Source organism: Sciurus vulgaris (assembly GCF_902686455.1).
Source record: "Sciurus vulgaris genome assembly, chromosome: 5".
Taxonomy (NCBI): Eukaryota; Metazoa; Chordata; class Mammalia; order Rodentia; family Sciuridae; genus Sciurus; species Sciurus vulgaris.
Genome location: NC_136465.1, coordinates 19991711 through 20018893, shown reverse-complemented (window position 1 = coordinate 20018893; position 27183 = coordinate 19991711). Strand labels below are relative to the sequence as shown.

General features: G+C 35.7%; 1 protein-coding gene and 1 pseudogene across 2 annotated transcripts in view; both read right to left on the bottom strand.

Moving 5' to 3' along the window:
* The window catches only part of SMIM31 (small integral membrane protein 31), a 65521-nt gene that overhangs the window by 5634 nt on the left and 32704 nt on the right, over window positions 1-27183 (bottom strand). The window lies entirely within an intron of this gene.
* Window positions 6002-27183, bottom strand: part of LOC306662159 (importin subunit alpha-1-like) — a 28401-nt pseudogene continuing 7219 nt past the window's right edge. The window contains exons 2-3 of the transcript in view: window positions 16516-16639; window positions 6002-7575 (exon numbers count right to left, since the gene is read on the bottom strand). The product of the transcript in view is annotated as an importin subunit alpha-1-like (transcript). The remainder of the gene's footprint in view (window positions 7576-16515; window positions 16640-27183) is intronic.

Below are 27183 nucleotides of genomic sequence, written 5' to 3'. Positions count from 1 at the left end.
TCTGTGAAGTGTCTGCTCATTTCCTTAGCCCATTTGTTGACTGGGTTATTTGTATTCTTGGTGTAGAGTTTTTTGAGTTCTTTATAGATTCTGGAAATTAGTGCTCTATCTGAAGTATGAGTGGCAAAGATATTCTCCCACTCTGTAGGCTCTGTCTTCGCATTGCTGATAGTTTCCTTTGCTGAGAGAAAGCTATTTAGTTTGAATCTATCCCAGTTATTGATTCTTGCTTTTATTTCTTGTGCTATGGGAGTCCTGTTAAGGAAGTCTGATCCTAGACCAACAAGGTGAAGATTTGGATCTACTTTTTCTTCTATAAAATGCAGGGTCTCTGGTCTGATTTCAAGGTCCTTGATCCATTGTGAGTTGAGTTTTGTGCAGGGTGAGAGATAGGGGTTTAGTGTCATTCTGTTGCATATGGATTTCCAGTTTTCCCAGCACCATTTGTTGAAGAGGCTATCTTTTCTCCATTGCATATTTTTGGCCCCTTTGTCTAGTATGAGAAAATTGTATTTATTTGGGTTTGTGTCCGTGTCCTCTATTCTGTACCATTGATCTACCTGTCTATTTTGGTGCCAATACCATGCCATTTTTGTTACTATTGCTTTGTAGTATAGTTGAAGGTCTGGTATTGCGATACCCCCTGCTTCGCTCTTTCTACTGAGGATTGCTTTAGCTATTCTGGGTTTCTTATTCTTCCAGATGAACTTCATGATTGCTTGCTCTATTTCTGTAAGGTACGTCATTGGGATTTTAATTGGAATTGCATTGAATCTATATAGCACTTTTGGTAGTATGGTCATTTTGATAATATTAATTCTGCCTATCCAAGAACATGGGAGATCTTTCCATCTTCTAAGGTCTTCCTCAATTTCTTTTTTCAGTGTTTTGTAGTTTTCATTGTAGAGATCTTTTACCTCTTTGGTTAGATTGATTCCCAAGTATTTTATTTTTTTTGAGGCTATTGCAAATGGGGTTGTTTTTCTCATTTCCCTTTCAGCTGTTTCGTCACTTGTGTATAAAAATGCTTTAGATTTATGCATGTTGATTTTATAGCCTGCTATTTTGCTGAATTCATTGATGAGGTCTAGAAGTTTTCTGGAGGAGGTTTTTGGATCCTCTAAATATAGAATCATGTCATTCGCAAACAGTGACAGCTTAAGTTCCTCTTTTCCTATTCCTATCCCTTGTACTTCTCATTATTAAAGGAATTCATATGTATGTCATCACTGTATCACTTTTGGCAGCAGCGAATGAATCAGGAATTTTACAATTGAATCAATTGAATAGAATGAGAAGTGATGTTATGGGTTTTCTTCTTTCTCCCTCTGTGGACTGAAGACAAACAAAACAACAGAATGGATCATTTGAGGATTATTCAGAGGAAGTGATTCCAGCTCATTTATATATTTGAGTAGGCAAGTTCAGGCATGGGTGTAGTTAGTTCTGAGTTTGTTGAGAATTAGCCCATAAACTGGATATTTCTATAAATTTTTGAAGACATCATCACCCTCTTGGAGCCCTGTGAGGATGTCACTGATCCACCAAGAAGTTAAGGTGGGGATTTCCTTGCAATGTGTCTAAGGTCATGTGACTTGAAGCCGAACAGAATTGAAATGTTATCCCTCACTAGCCTATGTGTTCTTTGAAGGCAAAGACTGTTTTAGTTTTTTTTTAAATAAATATATGATGGAGATTGAAACTAGGGGTGCTTTATCACTGAGCTACATCCCCAGTCCTTTTTATTTTTTATTTTGAGACAACATCTTGCTAAGTTGTTGAGGCTGGCTTTGAACTTGTGATCCTCTTGCCTCGGCCTCCACAGTGTGCGGCCATGCCCAACTTTAGTTAACTTTATGTGATGCTGCACTAGCATATTGTAAATGATCAATAACATAATAATTAAATGCACTATTAACTGGTTGTAATGAATACTTGTGATTGCTTACAACATGCCAAGGTCTGGGAACATAAAGATGACTAAAATACAATATTAATTAGTTTATTAAGCATTTACTCTTTCCAACAACCCCGTGAAGTAGTTTTATTGGCTCCTTGCTACTGGTGGGGGAAAAAAAATCCTGAAAACTGAGGCTCATTGAGATTAAGCATTTTATCCATGAAGTCAGAAAGCAAATTTGTGATTTGAATCTAGAACTCTCTGATTCAAAACATTGCCTACATTAAAAATTAAATTTAGAGCCAGGTGCCGTGGTGCACACCTGTAATTCCAGTGATTGGGAGGCTGAGGCAAGATTGCAATTTCAGACTAGCCTCAGCAATTTAGCGAGGCCCTAAACAACTTAGCAAGACCCTGTCTCAAAACAAAATATAAACAACTCTGAATGTAGCTCAGTGGTAAAGAGCTCCTGGGTTCAATGCCAAAAATCAAAACATAACAAAACAAAACAACATTAAAGTTTTAACAGTTAGATAGCTGAATTTAAACTCTGTAGGGTAAAAATAAAGATCTATTACTATCATGTCATAGTAATTTTCTCTTTTCATTGCAAAGTATATAAAGTAAGAAGTAAAAAGTCCTCTAATTCTACTCCATAGAGTTTATTATATTAAGAGGTAATAGTTCCTTGTGTATTTTTTTTAGACTTTTAAAAAGTATTTGTGCATACTGTTTCTCTTCCTATGTGTGTGTATATATATATATATACACATATATATGTATATACATTCATTTATTTTAGTTCTTAATGTTTGTTTTTAAACAAATATGTGATGGTACTAAACACTTTTTTTTTAACACTAAAGGTTATGGACATTTCCCCACATATTCATCTACTTTATATTTCTTTTAGTGGCCGTCTAGTGTTATATTGTGCAATCATGTTATTTGTTTGACCATTTTTCTATACCTAGATATTTATTTTTTTCTCTCCCCACCCTATTTCTCTCCTTTCCTTCCTCTTTTACCTCATGTCTCCTCTTTTACCTCGTGTCTATTATGTTTCTTCTAGTAGAGGTGAAACTAAGCCTTTGCAGTAGATTCCTTGATGATTTATAACATGACCAGGAGTATAAACTATGCTGCTGAGTGCAGTGATCTGGGCCACATAAATTCACCTTCCTTTAGTTTTCCTCTTTTCAACACTTTTTACCTTTCATTGTAAAGATGTATGGAATGAGATATACTGAAGTGCTTCGTGATCTTTGAGGGGATTTAAAAAAAATCCTGACAAACTGTAGATAACAATAATGTACTGTATATTTCACAAAGCTAGAAAAAAGAATTTTGAATGTTTTCACCATAAAGAAATTGTAAATATTTGAGACCAAAGATATATTTACCTCAATTTAAACATTACACAATGTGCACATGTATTGAAATATCACATTGTACCCTATAAATATGTACAATTTTATGTTTTTATGTTTCAGTTAAAAATAAATTTAAATAAAATTTGAAAATTCCATATAATATGGAATGTGCCTTCTTAACTTTTTTTTGGTGGTACTGGAGACTAAACCCAGGGCCTTGCCCATGTGAGGCAAGTGCTTTGTCACTAAACTACACTCCTGCCTACCCTCTTAACCATTTTTAAGTGTATAATTAAGTATATTTATGGTATTGTGGAACAGATATTCAGAACTTTTTCATCTTGCAAATCTGAACCTCTGTTCATGTTAAACAATAACCAAAATGTCTAAGAATCACTGTTAAAGGCAGTTAGTATAGACTAAATAGCTTTTAAGAATGACTAAACTTATTAAAATGTATTATAACTTTTAAAACTTAGGGATTACAATGTCATATCTTTTTTCATAGTAGGCAAATACATTTGTATATTTAACAGGATTAAATATTTTAATGACAAAGGTGAAAATAGATCAACACAGGTAAATATACATAAAAAGCAGACTCTTTGAAAATGAAAAACATTTTTTATTTGACTGAAATATATTAATCCTAAATATTTTAAGGGTTTAGTAAGATCCACTCCCATATAATCTGTAAAGTAAAAATAGGAAACTTTATTTTTCATGTTAAAAGTGATTCTAGTCACTTTGAGATTTTCTTTTAATTTTGAGAAACCATGGTTATGGCATAATGAGAATCAAAACTGTTGCTAATTTACATTTATATGTAACCAGAAGAATTTATAGATGTGATGTAAAGTTACTTAAAGTGAATTACTTACATATTGAAATTTATTAGATTAATTTAATAGGGATTTAACAACCTGTAAAATAAGCAAATAATTCAATTTTCAGAGTTTGGTTAATACTTGAATGCTAATTCATTTAAAACGATCTTTTAAATTCAATATAATTCAAGTGAGTGATACCAAGTGAAGTATTTGTGTAGCTCATAAATTTTTCAAATTTCCTGCTTAGGTGTTTTAGTCATCATGCATTTCATGTATATATTTTAAAGTAAGGATTTAGCTTGGTAAAAGGAGCTTAGAGGAATTCTGGTACTGGGTACAGCCTCCTAAAGACCATGGAATCATGAATTCATTGCTTCTCTGATCCCTTTTAATTTATTATGGGAGAGAAGTGGGCAGAACCTAAAGAAAGGGAAGCTGAGCGTGATCACCAAGTGGATAAATGCATATTTCAGGATCTTAAGTCCTCTTCTCAGTACATTGAGATTTCAGTCCTTTACTGCATATGAAGGGGCATTCTGCATTAAAGTTTCAGTTTTGTTTGACATATTGTGGAATAACTAAGAGTTCTCGGAGGATAGGAAATCTGAGAGAGAAACATTATTATTTTTTTTTTTTGGAGGGGTATAAAGGATGAAAAAAATTATTTTCAAGAATGAATACCATCTTGTGACATTGCTTTTCTCTGAGTTACAGTAGGCTCTGGGGTAACTCATACATGCATATTTATGAAAAAGTATCAGATTAACAAAATCAAGATGATTTTGCTAAACCCTTACATTTCTTCTATTGACTATGGGATAAAACCAATCTATATTTCATTCTTTTCCATTTATAAATTTTATATAGAGATAAGAGAAATATTCCAAAGGGTAAATTACCAATAATTGTATATAGAGAATGTATGTCTGTACTCATGAGGTGTCTTAGAGTTGACAGATATTTTGATAGACATGAAAAAATGCAATCATTTAAAATATTTGTGTTAAACGACAAGATGACTTATTTATATAAGTATTACATTCTTAAATTTTTCCTTAACCTAAGTCACACCAATTTTTTTTTTTCCAGTACCAGGTACTGAAGCCAGGACTTAGATGTGTGCTAGGCAGGTGCTTTACTGCTGAGCTATGTCCTCACCTTTGACCACCATTTTTGTTTTGTTTTTTTCCACTGCTGGGGATTAAACCCAGAGCCATGTTTTTGTAAGTCAAGCACTCTACCAATTGAGCTATATCCCTAGCCCACTGACCACCTTTTCTGATATTATGTATGGGATGTTATTATAGAGATGGGAGGGACTCTAGGTCTTTGCCTGGTTGAATTCATTTATACTTCTGCTGCTTTTGATTCTCTCACCTTTCATACCAATTCTGTCAACAGACCTATTTCTGCATTTCGGAACTGTCAATTAAGTATTTGCAGGTTCTTAGAATCTGCAAATATTCTAAGACTGACACTACACTGATGGAAAAATTCCTAAGATAATAAAATTGTTGTGTAATTCTTCTTGTGTATATAGGGTAAAAAACAATAGTCACTTTTAATTTTTTTTCTGCTGTGCTGGGGAGCAAAACTAGGACCTTATATGTGATAGGCAAGCACTCAGACCATGAATAGTCACTTTTTTATTTAAAAGGTAGAATTTAATCTTTATTTACAGGACACTGTAAGATATGAAATTCCACATAGAAATTAGAAACCTATTTAGAGGACAAGTTTCATACAGTGTGTACAGTTTGGAACTATTTAAGTATAGTTTTGTTGTAAAAAGTGCTACAATACCAACTACATTCAAAAAGAGCTCCTGGTAGAGAAACCGTAAAACAAACTTATGCTGAACATACTACAAAACAAACTTTATGCCTTGGCTCTACAGCCTAGAAGTTAAAGGTCCCATCCTGCACTTGGAAGGTATAACCTTTCGAGATAGTTTCTGGTACATTTTGACCTTCCTCTTCCTCTACTAAAAAATACTTCTCAATCAAGTTTAATGAGGCCTTGTATACAGACTCATTTTCATGGCTTTGTAGAGTTTCAAAAATTTTGTCCAAGTCTCCACATTCTTTAATCATTATACTGAGTTTCTCAGTTTCATCTAGTTTCTCAGCAGCCTGAAAGATATTTGAAAGGGCATCCAGAGAAACTAGAATAATTGTGGTATCTTTCGCAGTTAAGAGGTTCATCAATGGTTCTATTATGCCACAATGAATGAGGTAAATGATCTGTTCAACTGTCCCACCACTCATATAATTGGTCACAGCCCATACAGCTTCCTCTTAAAGTCTGCCTTAGAGAGAACACCAATGAGGAATGGGACTCATCCATGACTGACAACTTTCTGTATCTAGTCCTGTCGGCCAGCTGTGATGTTTGACATTGTCCGTGTAACTTCCTTCTGAATATTTGTTTTAGGGTTAGTTAGCAGATTGGGAAAGATGGCAAGTGCACCTGCATCTATTACAATCTGAGTCTGTTCATCTGTTCCAGACAATAATCCCTATGGCTCATAGAGTGGAGTCACAATCAGCAATTCAGAAGCTCCCAGAAGCTTCCCAAGTTGGGGTATGACTCCTGTTTTCACAACCATTTCAGAGAGTTCATATGGACCATCAGTAAGGTAGGAAATAGCTCAGCCCAGCAGGTATCTGCTGATACTTCTGGATCATCATGACGCAGGAGACAGACTAAAGTGGGAAGAATTCACTCAATAGCATCTAATGGGGGTGCGGGATTCTTCTTGCAACATAGGTGTGAAAGTGTCCAGGTAGAATTACGGAAGTAACCACATACTAAAGTTGACATATTAGAAACGGCAAGAAGAACCAGCATGGGTCCAGTGCACCACATTTGATAACCAAGTCTGGGAAAACTGAACCATCACCTGCAATGTTTCCTAAAGCCTATCCAGCTTGTTCACTGATGTGAGCATGGGGAGAGACCAAGAGAGAAATGAATGGCGGGATATCACCTTGATCTACCACAGCCTTGGTGTGTTCTGATGTGCCAGAAGAAATGCCAGTGAGTGCCCCGCAGACTCAAACTGAATGAATGGGACTACAATCAGTTCTGCCCAAGAAGGACACAAATTTCAGAAAAAACCAGCCCGGATTATGTTGTCTATGGGGGGCTGTTTTTCCTGAGAAAGCAATTTCCTAGCAGCTTGAGCAGCTTAGAGTTGCCTTTCTAAATTGTTGCTGTTTGTGCCTTTAACAATGTCATCTACAGACCAATTCACAATGCCCTGGTCATTGTGGTTTTCCTGTGGGGTGAAGTATTATCATCAGGAAAGGAGCAGACATTTCTCCTTTTCAGCATCTGGTCATCCTTCTTGGCTTTCCTCAGCTCCACAGTAACTTCTATGCAGCACTGCCTCATTTCTGTACTGTCTTTTCCCTTGTTCTTGAACCTGTTAAGCTGGGCAGCTAGTGAATTAACATTTTCATTGGTGGACCTGGTTATGAGACCAAGGGAGAAAGCTGCATGGCTGGCTGAGGCTTCCACAGGAGGCCATGCAGAGCTCCCAGGTAGTGGATCAGCTAGCTTCCCTCAGAAAATCCCCTGCACTCAGCCCAGAGACTGTGTAAGAAGATTCACTACACTTGAGACATTTTTTTTTCGGATCATACAGAACTTTCCAAGTAAGAACCGCAGCACTGCACCCAAATCAATGTTTTGTTGTCTTGTTTTGTTTTTGTTTTTGAGGCAGGGTCTCCCTAGGTTGCCCAGTTTTTGTTTGTTTTTTAACTTTCAGTTTTCATCAATATCTCAGAATTCTCGCTGGGTGCTGCCGTGCATGCCTATAATCCCAGCAGCTCTGGAGGCTGAGACTGGAGGATGGGGAGTTCAAGGCCAGCCTCAGTAAAAGTGAAGGTGCTAAGCAACTCAGTGAGACCCTGTCTCTAAATAAAATACAAAATAGGGCTGGGCATGTGGCTCAGTGGTTGAGTGCCCTTGAGTTCAATCCCCAACACCCCTCTCCCCCACCAAAAAAAAAAAAAAAAAAAAAAAAAAAATCAGAATTCTCATTTTCTTTTTTTTTTTTCTTTTCCTTTTTTTGTTAAAACACAAAATCAGACTCATTTTACTTACTGAATGATGATTTTTGTACTGAGTAGCATAGCAAACCAGAGAAAGCTATTTGGAAATGACTTAAAATTTCTCAAAAGGAGGTGTAAAATATAATCTAGCTCAGGACATGATCTTAAAATTTGGGAGAAAAATTTTTATAGATTAAGATTGGACACTAGTAGTTAGTTGATTTTAAATATTTCTTCATCGGTACTACATCTAGGAAATAGATTTTTGTGACCGTTTCTCCTTTTATAAAATGGAAATTCAAATATTTTCCATGGTTTTAATATAGGAAAACATAGAGTATATATAAGATGTTTGGGGAAAGATACCATTTATGCTTTTAAATATTATTACATATCAGGAAGATCAGCACTAGTGAGCAAAAATCAGAGCAATTATATTCAACATTAAAAATGTTCTTCTAAATCAAGACCATGGGGTTCAATGACTACTAGTGACATTTGTATTATTTCCCAATGAAAGTGAGGAAGTGACATCTGAAAAGCATTTCTGTAAATGCTTTTTCCTTTCTGTAAATGATTTTTCCTAAAAAATCAAGACATTGGGGAGAATCTTCAAAAAGCACTAACCCCCAGGGCTGAGTGGAACCTAGACTGAGTATGCTATTATAGTTCTAAAAAATTGACCATGACACGTGTCCCAGGATAGCATATTTGTTCATAAGTACTTTGCTAAATATGCTTTTAAAATGTCTAAATCAGAAAACAAGGTTTCATTTAAAAATTTTCTTTGTAAAGATTTGACTTCTTTAAATACTGAAGAGATTAGAACAGACCGGGATGAAAAACAGACCTATATCCTTGGGCAAATGATAGTATACATATATTTATATTAAACACATTTTCTAAAAAGATAGGGATTTGGAGGTCAGGGTAAAGAGATCTAGAATTTCCATTATCTATGTAAAGTGAGTTCTAGTTCATGACATTTGAGATTCAGCTGTCAAGGTAGAAAGAACACAGAGAACTTTGGAAATGCCCTGACTTTATCCACTTGTTAAGTTGGAAAAAAAAAAAAAAAAAAAAAAAAAGCCCAAGTGCATATTTTTAATTAAAGAGAAAAAGAAATAGAGAAAAGAAGGAAAATAAGAGAAAAAGGAAGACAAATGGAAGGAGGGAGGGGAGAAGAAAAGTAAATAGATAAATAAAGATACAAGAGAATAATGTATTTATCCTCTGGAAACTATGTATTTCTTTCTGTAAACACCTTTTAGTAGTTATAAAACTTTTGGTTGGAACACCATTTATATCACCCCTTGCATTGTCCAGGGAATAGTAAAATTAATTCCACAAATTAATTCCACAAATACCAATACCTTATTTTTAAAAATGTTTTTAGAATTATTTAATGAAAACTGAGATAAACAAACAACTTAAAATTATTAAAATATAATTATCTATTCCCATGGATAGGACTTAATGTTACTTCTCTCCTTAAATTTCTTTCTTCAAAAATTTCTGGGAAGTGTTCTTTAGTTTGTGTGAAGAATGATTGGTATCAGCTATAATCTCATGATTCCACTAGAGATTCTGAGAAGAAAGTTGAAGCTATGATTCCTGTTAGTTTATGTATGCTTACCTAAAGTTCAACATTTTTTTCTTAAATATTTTTGTGTTCTGTATTTGCTCATTTACATTTAAAAAGGTGTATCTGGGTGAAGTCAAGCAGATTCCAAGCCTCTTAATCCAACACAGAGTGCCCATGTGTTCCAACAAAGCAATGACAAACCCTTTGGGATACCCAAAACTCAATCTGCTTTGCTGGTTTTGATTCTCTATGGAGAAAACCTTGCCACTAGCATTTAAGCAGAAAAGAAGAGGAACTTCAGTAGCTGAAGTTTGAGTAAATTTTCTGGATAACTGATCTTTGGCCCAAGAATGCTGGTGTAAAATACCTATAAGCTAAAATATGTTTTCAAAAGTAAGCAAATATTAATCTTTTTGTCTTAGTATCCCTAAATTATAGTGTTTCTGGCAATAATTCCGACTATTGTTTGCAGAATTTTAACTTCCTATAAGGAAATGTGTTTGTTCGTGTTTCCAGAAAGATGTCTTTGATCACAGTAGCATGAACTATGTCCTGGGAGGAGCTTCCAAGTAGCTCTTGAATGGCATTTTCAGTATTGCTAGGAGAGTTTATCATCCAGTTCAGAAAACTAGAGCCACAGTAGCTATAGCTGCTGGCAGGTAGGGCGTTGGTTTACTGGGCAAATAGTTTAGCAAACATTGTTCAACAAGGATTAAGTTCCTGGGAAATTGTGTTGTAAAAATAAATTGTATTATTTTTCTAAAACCTATAAAGTTGATTTTTCCTCAAGGTTATAATTTTTAGATGTAAATTTAATATTGGTTTATTACATATACTTTTGCAAAAGTGTTTGGTTTCTTGACCATCTTAGATGGGAAACCATTACTTATGTGGTTTTTAGGGACTACCAGAATGCCTCATAAAACATAGTTTTTACTATCTACAAATTGAGGTTTGGAATGGTATTTTGGGAGCTCAATGAATTTCTGCTATCTGTGGTCATGACATTTAATAACCTATTCCAAATGATATCCTGCTTTTACCATTGTAAGAAAGTGTCTATCTGAATTCTTATAATTCTCAAAATATGGGTTACTTTTTTCTAATTATACACATGCAGCAAGCTTAAAGATTATGTAAATATGTGCATTGTGTAACTGAAAGTTGGATTTTTATCTCGAGACTATCTCAATAACAAAATATATTTAGTGCCTATATAAATAATTACTTGAATATGATTAGTATTGTATAGTTCCCAAGGTTCACTATTTGGTCCTCACCCTGGATAGGTAAGTAGTGTTGTCTACATTTTACAGAGCAGGAGATTGAGGCTTCCATATCTTTGACAATGGAGCTTCAAATTCAGAGTTAGTTATTGAAGTTTTGAGAAATAAAGTACAAACTAATAAAAATGTCAAAAGAGATCCATTTTGGAGTGATTTTAACAGCTTCTATCCTGGAAAAATTTTTCTTTTTATACTAAATGTTAGAATACTATTTGGTACTGGTATGAAAACCAACATGTACACCAATGAAACAAACTAGAGAACCCCCAAATTAATCCATGTACATACACTCAAATGATTTTTGACAAAGGTGCCAAGAGCATACAATGGAGAAAGAATAGTCACTTCCACAAATGATGCGGGGAAACTGGATATACATATAGAAGAATGAAACTAGATCCTTACCACTCCATGTGCAAACATCTATTGAAAATGGATCAGAGGTTTAAATGTTATACTTGAAACTATGTAATTTTGGAGGAAAACATAGGAGAAACATTTTTCAAGAGATTGATGCAGTCAAAAATTTTTTGGATAAGACTCAAAAAGCACAGACAACAAAAATAAAAGTAGACAGGGGTCTGCATCAAAATAAGAAGCTTATGCACTGCAAAGGGAACAATCTACCAAGTGAAGAGACATCCTACAGAATGAGAGAAAATATTTGCAAGATATTCATCCAATAACAGATTGATATACATAAAGACCTCAAGTAACTCACCAGGAAAACCCCAAATAATCCAAATTAAAAATGGACAAATAATCTGAATAGATAATTCTCAAAAAAAGATATACAAATAGTCAAAAGAAGATATTCAAATAGCTCAATATTAGTAATTATTGGGGAAATACAAATCAAAACCACAGTGAATATCATTATACCCCAGTTAGAATGGCAATTACAAAAAAGACAAAAAAAAAAAAATAACAAATGTTGGAAAAGATGTGGAGAAAGGGGTACTCTCATACATTATTGGTGGGAATGTAAATTAATGCAGCTATTATGCAAAAGAGTGAAGATTCCTTATAAACTAAAAATAGAACTACCACACAATATAGCAATCCCACTACTGGGTATATATCCAAAGGAAATGAAGTCATTGTATCAAAGAAATAGACACCTGCATGCCCACATTTATTGCAGCACTATTTGCAATAACTAAGATTTGAAACCAATCAAGGTTATCTGTTAACAAATAAATGGATGAAGAAAAGGTGATTCCTACATAATGGAATATTATTCAGCCATAATAAGATGAATTTCTATCATTTGCATAAGTGAATGGAAATGAATGTTGTCGTATTAAGCAAAATAAGACAGGCACAGAAAGACAGATACAGAATTTTCTCATTTACTTGTGGAAATTAAAAACTGTCTAGTAGAAGAGAGTAAAATAGTGGTTGCAAGAGTGAGATGGAGAGAAGCAAAGCGAACAGAAAGAGGATGTATAGGGATACCAAAATACAGTTAGGATTTGGATTCCTATGGAAGAATTATTTCTGGTGTTTTATTGCCTAGTAAGGTGATAGTCTACAATAGTCTATGATACATTTCAAAATAACTACAAAAGATTTTGAAGGTTTACAGCACATAGAAATGACAAATGTTTGAGGACATGGAAATGCTAATTACCCTGATTGAATCAGTACACATTGTGTACATGTATCCAATTCTCATAGATAACCTGTAAGTATGTATAAATATTACATGTCAATTAAAAAAAAAGTCTGTTTGTTCTACTCAGGGAATTCAAACCAAACCTAATGAAAACAGAACAAAGCCTGACAAAACGTTGAGAAGCAATTGATGATCATTAAGATTGTTTTTATTTTGCGCTTGGCTACAAATCTCCGCTACTCCAAACATACAGTATCCAAAGGTACCTAGACCACTTTATTTCTATAATTAATCCAAGTAGCCTAGCTGTGGAACATCCCTTTGAGATGTGCCTATATCGATTCTCGTTTTGATTCCCAGGTGCACAAATAGGATGCAAGAATTCCAAGAGAAGCTTTTCTCTTATTTGCATCTTAGCACTCAAGGAAGTAAACTGTTTGTGGATCTTTCTCCTCCCAGCATCTTTTATCCATTTATTTATTTATTTATTTATTTTTTTATTGATTCCATATTTTTTTTTCTTTTTTTATTTATTGTAAACAAATGGGATACATGTTGTTTGTCTGTTTGTACGTGGGTTAAAGGCATACCATTTGTATAATCATAAATTTACATATAATGTTGTTTGATTCATTCTATTATTTTTTCCCTTCCCCCCACCCCTCCCACCCTTCTTTTCCCTCTAAACAGTCCTTTCTTCCTCCATTCTTGTCCCCCTCCCTAACTCTAACCCTAACCCTAACCCTAACTCCCCCCACCCTCCCCCTTATGTGTCATCATCTACTTATCAGCGAGATCATTAGTCCTTTAATTTTTTGAGATTGGCTTATCTCACTTAGCATGATGGTCTCCAATTTCATCCATTTGCCTGTAAATGCCAAATTTTATCGTTCTTTATGGCAGAGTAATATTCCATTGTATATATATACCACAGTTTCTTTATCCACTCATCAATTGAAGGACATCTAGGTTGGTTCCACAATCTGGCTATTGTGAATTGAGCAGCTATGAACATTGATGTGGCTGTATCTCTGTAGTATGCTGATTTTAAGTCCTTTGGGTATAGACCAAGGAGTGGGATAGCTGGGTCAAATGGTGGTTCCATTCCAAGTTTTCTAAGGAATCTCCACACTGCTTTCCATAGTGGCTGCACTAATTTGCAGCTCCACCAGCAATGTATGAGTGTACCTTTCTCCCCACATCCTCGCCAACACCTGTTGCTTGTATTTTTGATAATCGCCATTCTAATTGGGGTGAGATGGAATCTTAGGGTGGTTTTGATTTGCATTTCTCTTATTACTAGAGATGTTGAACATTTTTCCATATGTTTGTTGATTGCTTGTACATCTTCTTCTGTGAAGTGTCTGTTCATTTCCTTAGCCCATTTGTCGATTGGATTATTTGTATTCTTGGTGTAGAGTTTTTTGAGTTCTTTATAGATTCTGGAAATTAGTGCTCTATCTGAAGTATGATTGGCAAAGATATTCTCCCACTCTGTAGGCTCTTTCTTCACATTACTGATAGTTTCCTTTGCTGAGAGAAAGCTTTTTAGTTTGAATCTATCCCAGTTATTGATTCTTGCTTTTATTTCTTGTGCTATGGGAGTCCTGTTGAGGAAGTCTGGTCCTAGGCCGACATGTTGAAGATCGGGACCTACTTTTTCTTCTATAATCTGCAGAGTCTCTGGTCTGATTCCAAGGTCCTTAATCCATTTTGAGTTGAGTTTTGTGCAGGGTGAGAGATATGGGTTTAGTTTCATTCTGTTGCATATGGATTTCCAATTCTCCCAGCACCATTTGTTGAAGAGGCTATCTTTTCTCCATTGCATATTTTTGGCGCCTTTGTCTAGTATTAGAAAGTTGTATTTATTTGGGTTTGTGTCCGTGTCCTCTATTCTGTACCATTGATCTATCTGTCTATTTTGGTACCAATACCATGCCGTCTTTGTTACTATTGCTTTGTAATAAAGTTGAAGTTCGGGTATTGCGATACCCCCTGCTTCGTTTTTCCTGCGAAGGATTGCTTTAGCTATTCTGGGTTTCTTATTCTTCCAGATGAATTTCATGATTGCTTGCTCTATTTCTGTAAGGTATCCTCTTTTAAACACGAGTCAACAAACCATGTTCCTCAATTTACTGTCTTAGTGCTGGACTTCTATTCATATGAAATTCATTATGGAATATCTAATTTCACCCATTTTACTATCTTTAAGACGTTTTCTAATGCAATTCAAATGGCTTCTTTTGCATTAGAAAATACTTAATCTGGATAAGTGGCACATTCTAATATCAAGAACCAATGGCATCTGGCAGTTACATATACCAATCACAAATTAAACTGCTGTTGTTTCGGAGTTTGAGCAGAGAGAGAAGGAGGCCAGGGTGCTTGGTCTATCACTTAAAGACTGGTGGTCTCACAGTCAGGCTTGGAATGTCTTTTGTCCTCTAGCCACATATTTTACCTCTCCCCAGGGAGTGGTGAGAAAGTTTTGATGTTGTTACAGTTTATACACTATTAGCCTCACTTCCCAGCTGGGCCCCGACCCCAGCTTTTTTCATAGTTAACTCTGCTTGTAATTTTTATATTTTAGGGCCACCATTCTTACTTTGTTTTTCAGCAAATGGTGTGTGAGCAGGAGAATTTATTATGCCCTCGTGAGGGAAAATAATGCCTGGAATCCTTGTTATTTCCAAATTACTGAAGTTGTACTTTGACAGTTAAGTTTTTGTGTGTGCATGCTGCAGACTGAAGTGAGGGACTTGCACATTTGCGCACACATTCAACCACTGAGCTGCATCACTAACCCAAGAGGTTGATTTAAAAATGTAAAAACATTTGTGTTACAAAGAAAATTGCTTCTCTATTTTACATTTTCTGAGATTTTTCTTTCTTTTTCTTTTGGTACTGGGGATTGAAGCTAGGGGTGCTTTACCACTGAATTACATCTCAAGCCTTTTTTATTTTTTATTTTGAGACAGGGTCTTACTGTTGATTAGGGCCTTGATAAGTTGCTGAGGCAGGACTTGAACTTGGGATCTGCCTGCCTCAACCTCCCAGGCTGCTGGGATTACAGGTGTGCTCCACTGTGCCAGCTGCACAGTGGTTCTTAGGTAGGAATAAACTTTGTTGCCACAGGGAACATTTGGTAATGCCTGGAGATGTTTTTGATTGTCACAGCCGGGAGGAGTTGGGGAGCGCTACATGAATGCAGTGGGGGAAGCATTCTGCAATGCACAGGACAGCTTCACACTAGAAGGTGTTAGCTGCCTAAAACACCACGGATGAGGTTGAGAAACACTGAAATAGCTTGATTCTTTTGAGATTCATTCATATGTTTGCATTCATCAATAGTTCATTCCTTTTTATTGCTTAGTAGTATTCCATTGCATGAAAATATCTTAGTCTATTCCTCTATTTATCTACTAGAGAATATTTGGATTGTTCCTAGTTTTTGGTACTTATGAACAGTGGTCTATACATTGTGTACATGTTTTTTGTGAAGGTAAGTACTAGGTGTAGAATGGCTTGGTCATTTGGTGTGTGTTTTACTTTTATAAGGAATTCCAAATGGCTTTTTAGAGTGGCTGTACCATTTTGCATTTCCATGTGCACATGAGAACTCCAATTGCTTTGCATACCAAGCAGCACTTAGCATTTTGTGGGTGTGTGTTTAATTTAGTATAAGTACATTAAGTTTTAGTTATTCTAATAGGTGTATTTCATTGTGGTTTAGGGTTTAGGTTTGTTAATTTTAGAATTTTAGCACATTTTCTGAGATTTCAAAATAGTATTACATAAATGAAAGGGTAATAAATGGCATAAAGTTCTTAATGCTTTTGTAGATCTTCATTTTGCTCTTTCTCACGGTGTAGCTACTGATCCTTTTGCAGCTTCTGTTTTAAGAGAACCCCGTTTACGAGTCTTGGGATTCACTGTTCTACCAAGTTCTCCACTACACGCCTGGCACAAGTCCCCGCCTACTCTCCAGACTTAGGGAAAAGAAGGAGAAGCTATCCACATTTGAAATATAAGAGAGGATTATCAATAAGAGTTGCATGCATTTCTTACAGTTTTTTGGGAAAAAGGGACAGAGCTTTAGTGCTCTCAGTGTCTAGAATGGAACCTGATTAGAAATTAGTTCCACAGAGGTAGCAACTGAGCACAATAGGGGAATATTATTTTTCTTGAATTCAGGTGTTTGTAAAACATTTCTCTTAGCTGGGTGTGGGGGTATACACCTACAATTTCAGTGACTTGGTAGACTGAGGCTGGAGGATAGCAAGTTTCTGGCTAAGCTCAGCAACTTAGTGAGACCCTCTCTTGAAATAAAATATAAAAAGGACTGGGGATGTAGCTCAGTGTAGAGCACCCCTGGGTTTAATCCTTAGTACCTCAAAACAGACAAACAAAAAAATAAAAAACAAGCAAGCGAACAACCCCATTGCTCTTTACTGCCTGGCTGCTGCAATTACTTCCCAGAAATTATATTGAGGAGTAAATGCATTGCCAGCTGTCAAAATTTGCCATTTCCTCATCTCTAACAACCTAGTATTTTGTGGGTTGATAATTCTTCTTTTTAAGAATGACTTTATTGATTCCCCTATCTCCCTAAATAGGAGTGTTGATGCAGAGAGGATGTTTTGATTTTACCTACAACTAACTTGAAATTTGCCCTCAGAAATAACCATGTGTAGCCCTGTCTCATTCCAGTTAAGTTCATGGCTTTCAGCTAAGTGAAATCGGCGAGATGACCCTCGTCTTGTTTATGGCCATACCCACTTGACTTTGGACAGTGTTAATGATGAAGGTAGAAGGCTCATTATGTCTAGTGAAAACAGAAAAACTGCAGATCAACAAAAACAATAACAACAACAACAAAAACTAGTCTTAAAAATACATACAATAATAGAGAACCTACACATTGGGCAGCAAAGGCAATCCAGTCTTTTACTAACAGGGATTTCCCTCACTTATGTGAAGTGAATGCAGAGGCTTCCAATTTGGGATCCAGACATTTTGGCATTTTACCCCCAACAATTTAACTGGAAGCCCTGGAGCCTGCGGCCTTTGGCACCCACAGAAGTATGCTGTGAAGTATTAGCTCAGCATGCCCAGTAGTTCACCCACACAGTACGGAAATAGCCTGGGGTGAACCCACTTCTAATTGCAAGCGAATTGGAAATGTACACAGTCCTCATCCACATTCTTTAAGATCACACTGTTTTAGTTATATTTATCCTGGTGCTGAATTTCGCTGAAATCCAAAGATTTAATTTATGTTCAATGAAACTTAGTTCATTACAAGCATGACTAAAGAAGAGAAGATCTTAGCTGCAGATGATGTAGTGAATACTTGGCTTTTCTTTTGTATTTTCTGTTTTCAATATTGCTTTAAATTTACCTGGGGTGGGAGGTCACTTTTATTCACAAAAAATTTGTGGGTAAACAGTGGTGAATTGTCAGCCTGTGTCTGTCTTTTTCAAGGATTCCTGATACATATATGATTTTATATGTATATCTTTATACATATATTTTATATGTATGTCTTTCCCCTGGCTTCAGATCATTAACTGTTGCCTCATTGCTCATGAGATAAAATCAGACATCTCCGTCAGGTCTCTAGCCTCCTTTACCTCCCTTATCTCAGCTACTCTGTTGATTAGCGATCAAACCATACCTGACATCTTTTTAGTTTCTTGTGCCCCTTCTATGGAATGGCCTTGCCATTTGGTCTTCTGACAGAAAGAATGCCAGCTCTTAAACGGACCCCCAACTCTGCCTTCCTCTAAGCTCCATCAATGGTTATCAGCTTATTTTCTTGGTCTATTACATGGGGTCAATTCTCTCTGTTGTAGATCTCTTGCCCTTTGTATTTCTTCTTAGCACTTATCATGGCTGTAATAAAATAACTATATGGTTAGGTATCCAAAGTCCCCATCACTATGTTTGTAAGCTTTATAAGGACAGTTTTACTCAGCAAACATAGTCAACATCTGCCAAAGCGAATGTGTGCTTAGTTTTCAGTAAATATTTGTTAAATGCATGATTGACACATATGACACACTCAGTGCTGTTGTTAGTGTCTAGAATATAGCAGATGCTCAATAAATATTTGTATATTGAATATACAAAAATCCATATTTTGTCTGTTCAGAAAGAAAAGCGGAGATACATCGCATGGAGCCATTCGTGGTAAATCACAGTGAGAGGACACTCTGAGCACCATGAAAACCCAGAGAGAAGGTGAAATGGACTGTTGGAGTGTTCATCGGCTCATCAGAGCTTTTTTTGTTTTTTAATTCTCTTTAGATGTACATGACAGTAGAGTGTTCACCAGTGCTTTCTGAGTGGAGAGTTCGTCAAGTTTTGCTTGCTCAGGGAGTGTAAAGGACCTTGCACTTGTGTTGGGATATGTAGTTCTGATGCTTGTTGACTGTGTAACTTCAGGGAGTCACTTAACTCCATTTTTCTGGATAAGTAATGACACAGGGATCTTCCTCCTTCCCCCCTAAAATGTCACAGGGTTGGTAAGAAAAATATGAAAGTACACTGTAAGCCATAAACGGTAACATAGGTTATTATTATTATTATTAGTAGTAGTAGTATTGGGGATTGAATATAGGGGCCCTTCACCACCAAGTTACATCTCTAATCCTTTTTATTTTTTATTTTGAGACATTAGGATTAGAGGTCTGTGCCACAGTGCCTGACTGGTAGTATTATTTAACTGTGGAAGGAATTTATAGCATGTTGTTAGTAAAATAGTTCATATGAGTTCAGAAAGACATAAAACCTCCCAATTCCTTTCTACAGAGTTACCTTCTGCTGGTTATTGTACATTTTGTCCACCTAGATATGATTAATATATTAACTGATTTATGATCCATACATATGCATATGAAAACATATATGCAAACATATTTGTAAGCCTAAAAGTACAAATGAAATCATAATACTGTTCAGCAGCACACTTATCTTTTTATCATATCTTGAATATTTTCCTTTCTTTGTTTATTTTTGGTGCCACGGATTGAACCTAAGGGTGCTTAACCACTGAGCTAAGTCACCAGTCTTTTAGTCCCTTTTTTTTTTTTTTTTTTTTTTTGCAGTGCTGGGGATTGAACCCAGGGTTCTGTGCTTATAAGGCAAGCACTTTACCAACTGAGCTATTGCCCCAGCCCAGTCACCAGTCTTAAAAAAAAAAAAAAAAAAAAAAATATATATATATATATATAAAAATTTTTTAGTTGTCAATGGATACTTATTTATTTATTTATTTGCTTATATGTGGTGCTAAGGACTGAACCCAGGACCTCAGACTTGCCAGACAAGTGCTCTACCACTGAGCCACAATTCAGCCCTAATTTTATATTTTGAGACAGGGTCTTTCTAAGTTGCTTAGGGCCTCACTAAGTTGCTGAGCTGGCTTTGAATTTGTGATCCTCCTGCCTCAGCCTCCCAAGCCACTGGGATTATAGGCATGTACCATCATGCCTGGTTTGAATATTTTTAATGATAAATCATATAAGTTCTTTCAACTACTATTTAATGTCTGTGTGTGCATCTGCTATGATTTATTTTATCTCTTCCACATTGATAGACATCTAGCTTGTTTCCATTTTTTAATGCTGCAATCATATTTCAACAAACATCCTTGCTTAATTTGATATCTTATCCTTTCTGCTTAAAATCATTTCCTATTTTTACACTCTTGATTTGCATTCTTTCCCATGTAACAGAAACGTGGTGCTTATAGGGTAGCAGTAGAACGAAAGTTGATTTTACAATATTGCTTCTAGATTCAGGGCAATTTCAGAATTGTCCATAGTATAGATAGCCTCCCTATTCTGGCAAAGTTGGTCTGTTCACTGCATGTGAATTTCCATCTTTTTGCCTTTACCATTTAAGTCCTCTGCTTAAGCATGTCCTCTTAACTCTATAAATTTCCACTTTTATTTTTTCTTCAAAACACAACTCAGAATCTCCCTCTTCCTTCATGTATGCATAAGCTAATTGAATTCCAATTTTTAAGAATTTTCAATTGTTTAAAATTAGTTATCCCTAATAGTAGAATGTACTTTGATACATCATATATAATGGAGTATAATGTCTCATTCTTCTGGTTATAGAGTAGAACCCCAGTGGTCACATAGTTATATATGTACATGGGGTAATAATGTCTGATTCATTCTACTATCCTTCCTATCCCTGTTCCTGCTTCCCCTCCCTTCACTCCCCTCTACCTAAAGTAACCCTATTCTTCCCTAGCCCCTCCCCTTTGTGAATAAGCATCCGCACATATTAGAGAAAACATTCAACTTTTGTTTTTTTGGGATTGACTTATTTCACTTAGCATGATTTTCTCCAGCCCCATCCATTTACTGGAAAATGCCATAATTTCATTGTTCTTTAAGGCTGAGTATATATATATACTATACTATACTATATATAGTATATATATATCCCACATTTTAAAAATTCCATTCATCTGTTGAAGGGCACAAGGATTCAAACTAAAAAAATTTCTAAGCAAAAGCAATAATCAATAACATGAAGAGAGAGCCTACAAGATGGGAGAAAATCTTTACCACATGCATCTCAGATAGAACACAAATCTACAGAATATATAAATAACTCAAAAAACTTAATACCAAAAAAAAAAACATAAAAACAAATAACCCAATCAATAAATGGGCTAAAGAACTGAACAGACACTTCACAGAAGAATAAATAAAATCAATCAACAAATATATGAAAAAATGTTCATCACCTTTAGCAATTAGAGAAATACAAATCAAAATTACTCCAAGATAATTATGCCAAGATTTCCTCTCATTCCAGTCAGAATGGCAATTATCAAGAATGCAAACAACAATAAATGTTGGTAAGGATGTGAGGAAAAAGGCACACTCATACATTGCTGGTGGGACAGCAAACTGGTGCAACCACTATGGAAAGCAGTACGGCGATTCCTCAGAAAACTTGGAATGGAACCACCATTTGACCCAGTTATCCCATTACTTGGTTTATACCCAAAGGACTTAAAATCAATATACTATAGTGATGCAGCCACATTAATGTTTATAGCAGTTCAATTCACAGTAGCTAAACTATGGAACCAATCACTGCCAATTTTTTTGATGGCATCAATTTTCTAGTTAGTTTTATTTAAACAGGTATTTATGGAATCATTATGGTGACTATCTCACTAACCAGAAATAAATGAGGATATGAGTACTTGGTAAGACTTCATTTAATTATTCATTGCTTACAAACAGTCACAGTCTAAATTAAGGATGAATAACAGGAGTGCTGTAATTCATCCTTCAGAGAACTACTACCAAATTTTGATCAGTATATAAAAATTTATATTTGCTACAACTGAGTGTCCATCTCAGCTCCTGGCACTGTGAGAAGACATGGTAAGTGGAGGAGTAATGTGATATAGCTTAAGTGGAATAAAATTTGTCCTTGTAAGAGGTTCAGGAATTCCCTAACATTAGATCAATTCTGAAAGATTATGTGCTCACTGGAATGTGCAGGAATGTTACCTCATGGATATTTAAAAGATTGTGATCAGGGCAGTGAGCCCATTAGTGATCAGTGACATGCACAGTGACCAGCTGTTGAGTGAAGCAATTGTGGGGGAGGCATTGATAAGCTTTGTAAGAGACAACCGCGTCAGAGTTGTGACTGTGGTGTACTAATTTCTGTTTGTTCAAAGCTGTTTTGTTGCTATAAGGACATGACCACCCAGTTCTAGAATTCATAAGTGTGCCTGAAACAAAAAAATATTTTTCTTTTTTGCTGACTAGATACCTTTCTAGAACAAAGGAAGTATGCTTTCTTCTTTTGATGTGCTGTAATATCTGTTACAGGCTGAGTAGCAGGTACTCAACAAATACTTCTCACTCTCAAGTGTCACTCAGTTATCACAGAGAACCATAAAAAAATCAATATCAAAAACGACACCAAACCAAACCAAAAAACAACACAACCCTGCCCAAAAGCTCAACTGAAAACAAGACCAGAAATAGTTTATAAACTCTAGAGAAGTGAGACTTATTTCAACAAACTTCATTTGTTTGGAGTTGAATAAGCAGTGTGTATAGGACAAATGCCAAGAGTATTTGGTTGACAACAACAGACAGATCAATGCAGGCGGCAGTAGACAGTCTAACTACAGACTGTCAGAGTGACAGAGCCATAGGCTGCAACAGCTTATAAGAAACAGGCAATAGATACAAACTGCACAGTCTGAGCAAAGCCAGCAAACTAACAACAAAATAAAGAAATGTTTACAACAGGTAGTGTTGTGTTTTCAATATATCGTTACATTTTATATTCCCACATTTTAATTCTCACAACAGTCCTGTAGGGGTGATTTATTATCTTCATTAATTCGTAAATAAAGTAAGTGAACCTGGGAGCATTTATATTATTTAGTTGATTCCCACTGTGAGTAATTAGCAGGGATAGAATTCTGACCCATTCCCACCCCATTCTTATATACATATTCTAAATATTATTTTCTACTGGTAGGGCTTTTTGGTCACATTGACACAATTAGACTATAATAGCTGAAATATGTAAGTGAATTCTTGACAGTCAAAGTTTTGAAATCTAATGAAAGTATTCTAATAATTTGAAATTTATCCTAATCTGAATTGTTGGTCCACCAGCTTTGGCCTTCGTTTCTCTCTCTAGACCTGTGAACATCCTGGATGAAGTCCTGAAGGCTGTCCACCTGCTAGTTCCCATAGCCGTCTTGGAAGGGAGTGTCTGGCACAGGGACGTTGGGTGGCTATTGTTTGTCAGGAGGCTGGACACACCTTTGATGAAGGATCATTACCTACCTAGAATATCCTTATAATTTCCTAAGGGCTCACTTACATTTTATCACTTCCTATTGGTCATTAGACCAGCTTTCAAAGACAAGGCCTGATGTGCAGGTGGACAATAACATAATTCCAGCAGGAAATAGCTGCTACCACTGCATCACTATGTGCTATTCTCTAAAGATACAAAGAAGCTATTTGTTAATCTTTTGTAAACTGATACTGCAGCTTCAAAGTGTTGAATTTAAAATCTCAAGTACAATGAAGTGGATAGAAACAATTCTTTATAATTCAAGGACATAAAAGGAAATAGTGGTCTGGATAATGTTAAAAATGGAAATCTATCTATTTGTCTATCTTTGTGTTTTCATGGTGCTAGGAATGAAACCTAGGGCTTCATGCATGCTGGGTAAGTGCTATATCACTGATCCATGCCTCCACCCCCAAACCCATCTCTATTTGACTTTGGTATACATTATATAATTTCTTCCACCCAGCAGTATATCCATTTTAGTTATGTTTTATTTGACTGAGATTAAAATACATTTTCAGTTCATGAATATATCAAACCTTAATATTATTGATGGATGATCAAACAAACATGAAATACCACCATGAAGAGTGCTGATTTGTGCTATTCTGAATTGATTTGTGGTTTTTTAGAAGGAGGTTTATAATAGCTCAGATAATATCTTTGTATACAAATCAGCCTGTGATGGTGGTTCTGCTCATTCGCAAGTACAAGAAATTTATAGACAGGATTCTAATGGGTATTATTTTGGGATTTTAGATAAAATATAGTGAAAATAACTGTCTCATATGTTTAGATTTAGGATTAAATAATATTCATAAAGTAATGTAAACAATTAGGGAGGACTTGGGAAGAACTACAGGATGAGTGAGAAAGACAATGTATTAAGTTAATGAATTTGGAGAAAAAGCATATCTATTAATTCATTTAGTACTGAGTTATTGAGAACTGTCTATGTCCGAGGCAGTGGCTTTTTTTTTTTTTTTTTTTTTTTTTTGTAGTGCTAGTGATTGAACCCGGGGCCTTGTACAAGCCAGGCAAACACTCTACCAACTGAGCTATATCCCCAGGCCCTGAGGCAGTTTTTTAAGTGCTGGGGGAAGCAGTGACTAAAATAGACCAGATCTCTGCATGACAGAACTTACATTCTAGGTAACATACAAAATGTTCTTATTCTCTTTGAAAACATCAATTTTGCTCATTTGTTGTTTTATCTTTGGCCTTTCAAGGAAAGGCTTAATATGGAGACAACAGCTTTTATTTTTCTATGGACATAGTTATCATTGTATGTTTTCTATCTGTTTATCTCTTCCATAAGATTCTAAACTTTAAGGGAAAGACAGGCGATTAGTTAATTTTTCATTCCCACTCCACGCCCAGTGCCTCCTTGCAAATAGCACAAAGCAAAAATACACTTGCTGAATGATCAGACAATTCCAGCAAACCATAGAATAATGGGCTTGTTATTTTGTAGTCACATTTCCATTCATACAAAGATAGCAAATAGTACAAAATGATCAAGATAAGCACCAAGTTAGTCATGTATAAATATGTACTATAAACATTCCATAGGATGAATACTCATTTGGGGTTAGAGTGATTAAAGAAGAGAGGAAATGAATTTAGCCTTGAATAATAAATAAGATTCAGGTATTAAAAAGAGGAGAGTATTACTGGTGGGTAATAGACATTTTCTACTTGGAAGAATGCCCCAGAACCTTTGGGGAATCTTCATTGTACTCAGTAGGTAAAAGTAAATTAGTGAAAGTTTCTGCCTAGAAGATGGACATATAGTTTGGAAATGCTCTTCCCAATTTTACCTGGTGCTAGTGTCTGAATTTAGAGTTTATACTTTGTACATATTTAATGAACCAGGTGGTCCACTTTGTAGACTTTCATCAGACTTACAAAGATCAAAAACAGAATATAAAGTATTGGAATATGTCACTGGAGGTGACGCTAAGTAATATTAGGAAACATATTTCTTTTGCACACATGTGGTGTGTTGTGATTAGAGGACAGGGGATCTGGAAGTGGGTTCCAAAAAATGTCAAACAAGTTCCAAAGTCACTGAGCGATAGTACCTAACAAGATTTTTACAGCTATGAACTTGCCTTTTTCTTTCATGACAGAAATAGTTGCAATCTTACTAAGCAACTATATTATCTTTGATCATACCCTCTTGACATTATAATATAGAGGGGCCAGACCATGTTTTATGAAAAACAAAACAGAAAACAAAAACAAACAAACGAGAATTGTATCCAGGCGATTGCATACAGAACAGCACCTCAAATCCAAAGACAAAGTGCCTTGGCAGGGTAGTATTGCTTTAGTCTTAAAGGAGTAGAAAAGTTACAGCTGGGTGATTTACACTTGAGATTGTTTTGCTATCAGCTGTACAGGAAATGTTTATCTCTGTATCCAGCTAGTTTCAGGGAGACAAATAGTTCTAATCTCAATACGATAAAGAACAGGGAATTAGAAGATCTGCATCTGTCCTTGTCAGGGGTTTTAGGCAAAAAAGGAAAAGTCTGTGTTTGGCCCTATCTCAGGTCAACAAAGGAGTCCTTCTGAGTCTTACAGAGGTCATGGAAAAAGGGGACAGTGAACCTTATCTACTTCATTTGAGGAAAGGTAGTTCTTGTGAGTAAAGTCACTTCCTGGAACATGACAGTGAAGGGTTTTGGAAGAAGGGCTAGGTGTACGTATCTCAGCCAGAAGGGCTAGGTGTACTTATCTCAGCCAGAAGGGCTAGGTGTACGTATCTCAGCCATAAGGGCTAGGTGTATGTATCTTAGCCATAAGGGCTAGGTGTATGTATCTTAGCCATAGCTGTGTTTTGGAAGCACAGAGCTCAGGTAACATTCAGTGTTGTCAGTTTTCTTCTCTGGGCTGGGTTTAAAGCAAAGAATCACATTTCCAGTCTACTTCCTACCAGTGAGTAGATTAATGAGTTTGCCTCCAGCTAATTTCTTAGATGGTAACTGATGGTTGAGCATGTAACTCTGTAACAGGAAACTTGTTTTTAATCTGAAAATAAATGGTACTGGGAAAGGTCATTTAAAGAGGATCTACTTGAGCTGGGTGCAGTGGTGCATGCCTGTTATCTCAGTGGCTTAGGAGGCTGAGGCAGGAGGATCACAAGTTCAGAGTCAGCCTTAGCATCTTAGGAAGGCCCCTAGCATCTCAGTAAGACCCTGTCTCTAAATAAAATATAAAAAAGGTCAGGATGTGGCTCAGTGATTAAGCATCCTGGGTTCAATCCCCAGTACCAAAACAAAGCAAAACAAACAAAAACAAAAAACAAAAAAACAAAAGTGAATTTACTCAAGTGATGGGAAAACTTAGTAGAAGAAGATAGCAAACAAACAAACAAAAAACAGCTTGAATGAATTCTATCTGGAAAATTGAAACTAAAAATGATGAAGATAAAATTCCTACTTATCTAAGAAACAGTTTATGCTATTATTTAATAAATATAGTATTTATCTAATCAATACAGTTTGTAATATCAAGTATAAACTAATTTTAGAACAAAGATGAGATGTTGATTTGGGTCATTTTTCTGACATATCACAGCTTTAGTCAATACTATTGTTACTTGTGATTTTCATTGCCCTTTTTATAGAGGATACTATTTTTGAAAAATGTTCAAACCTTT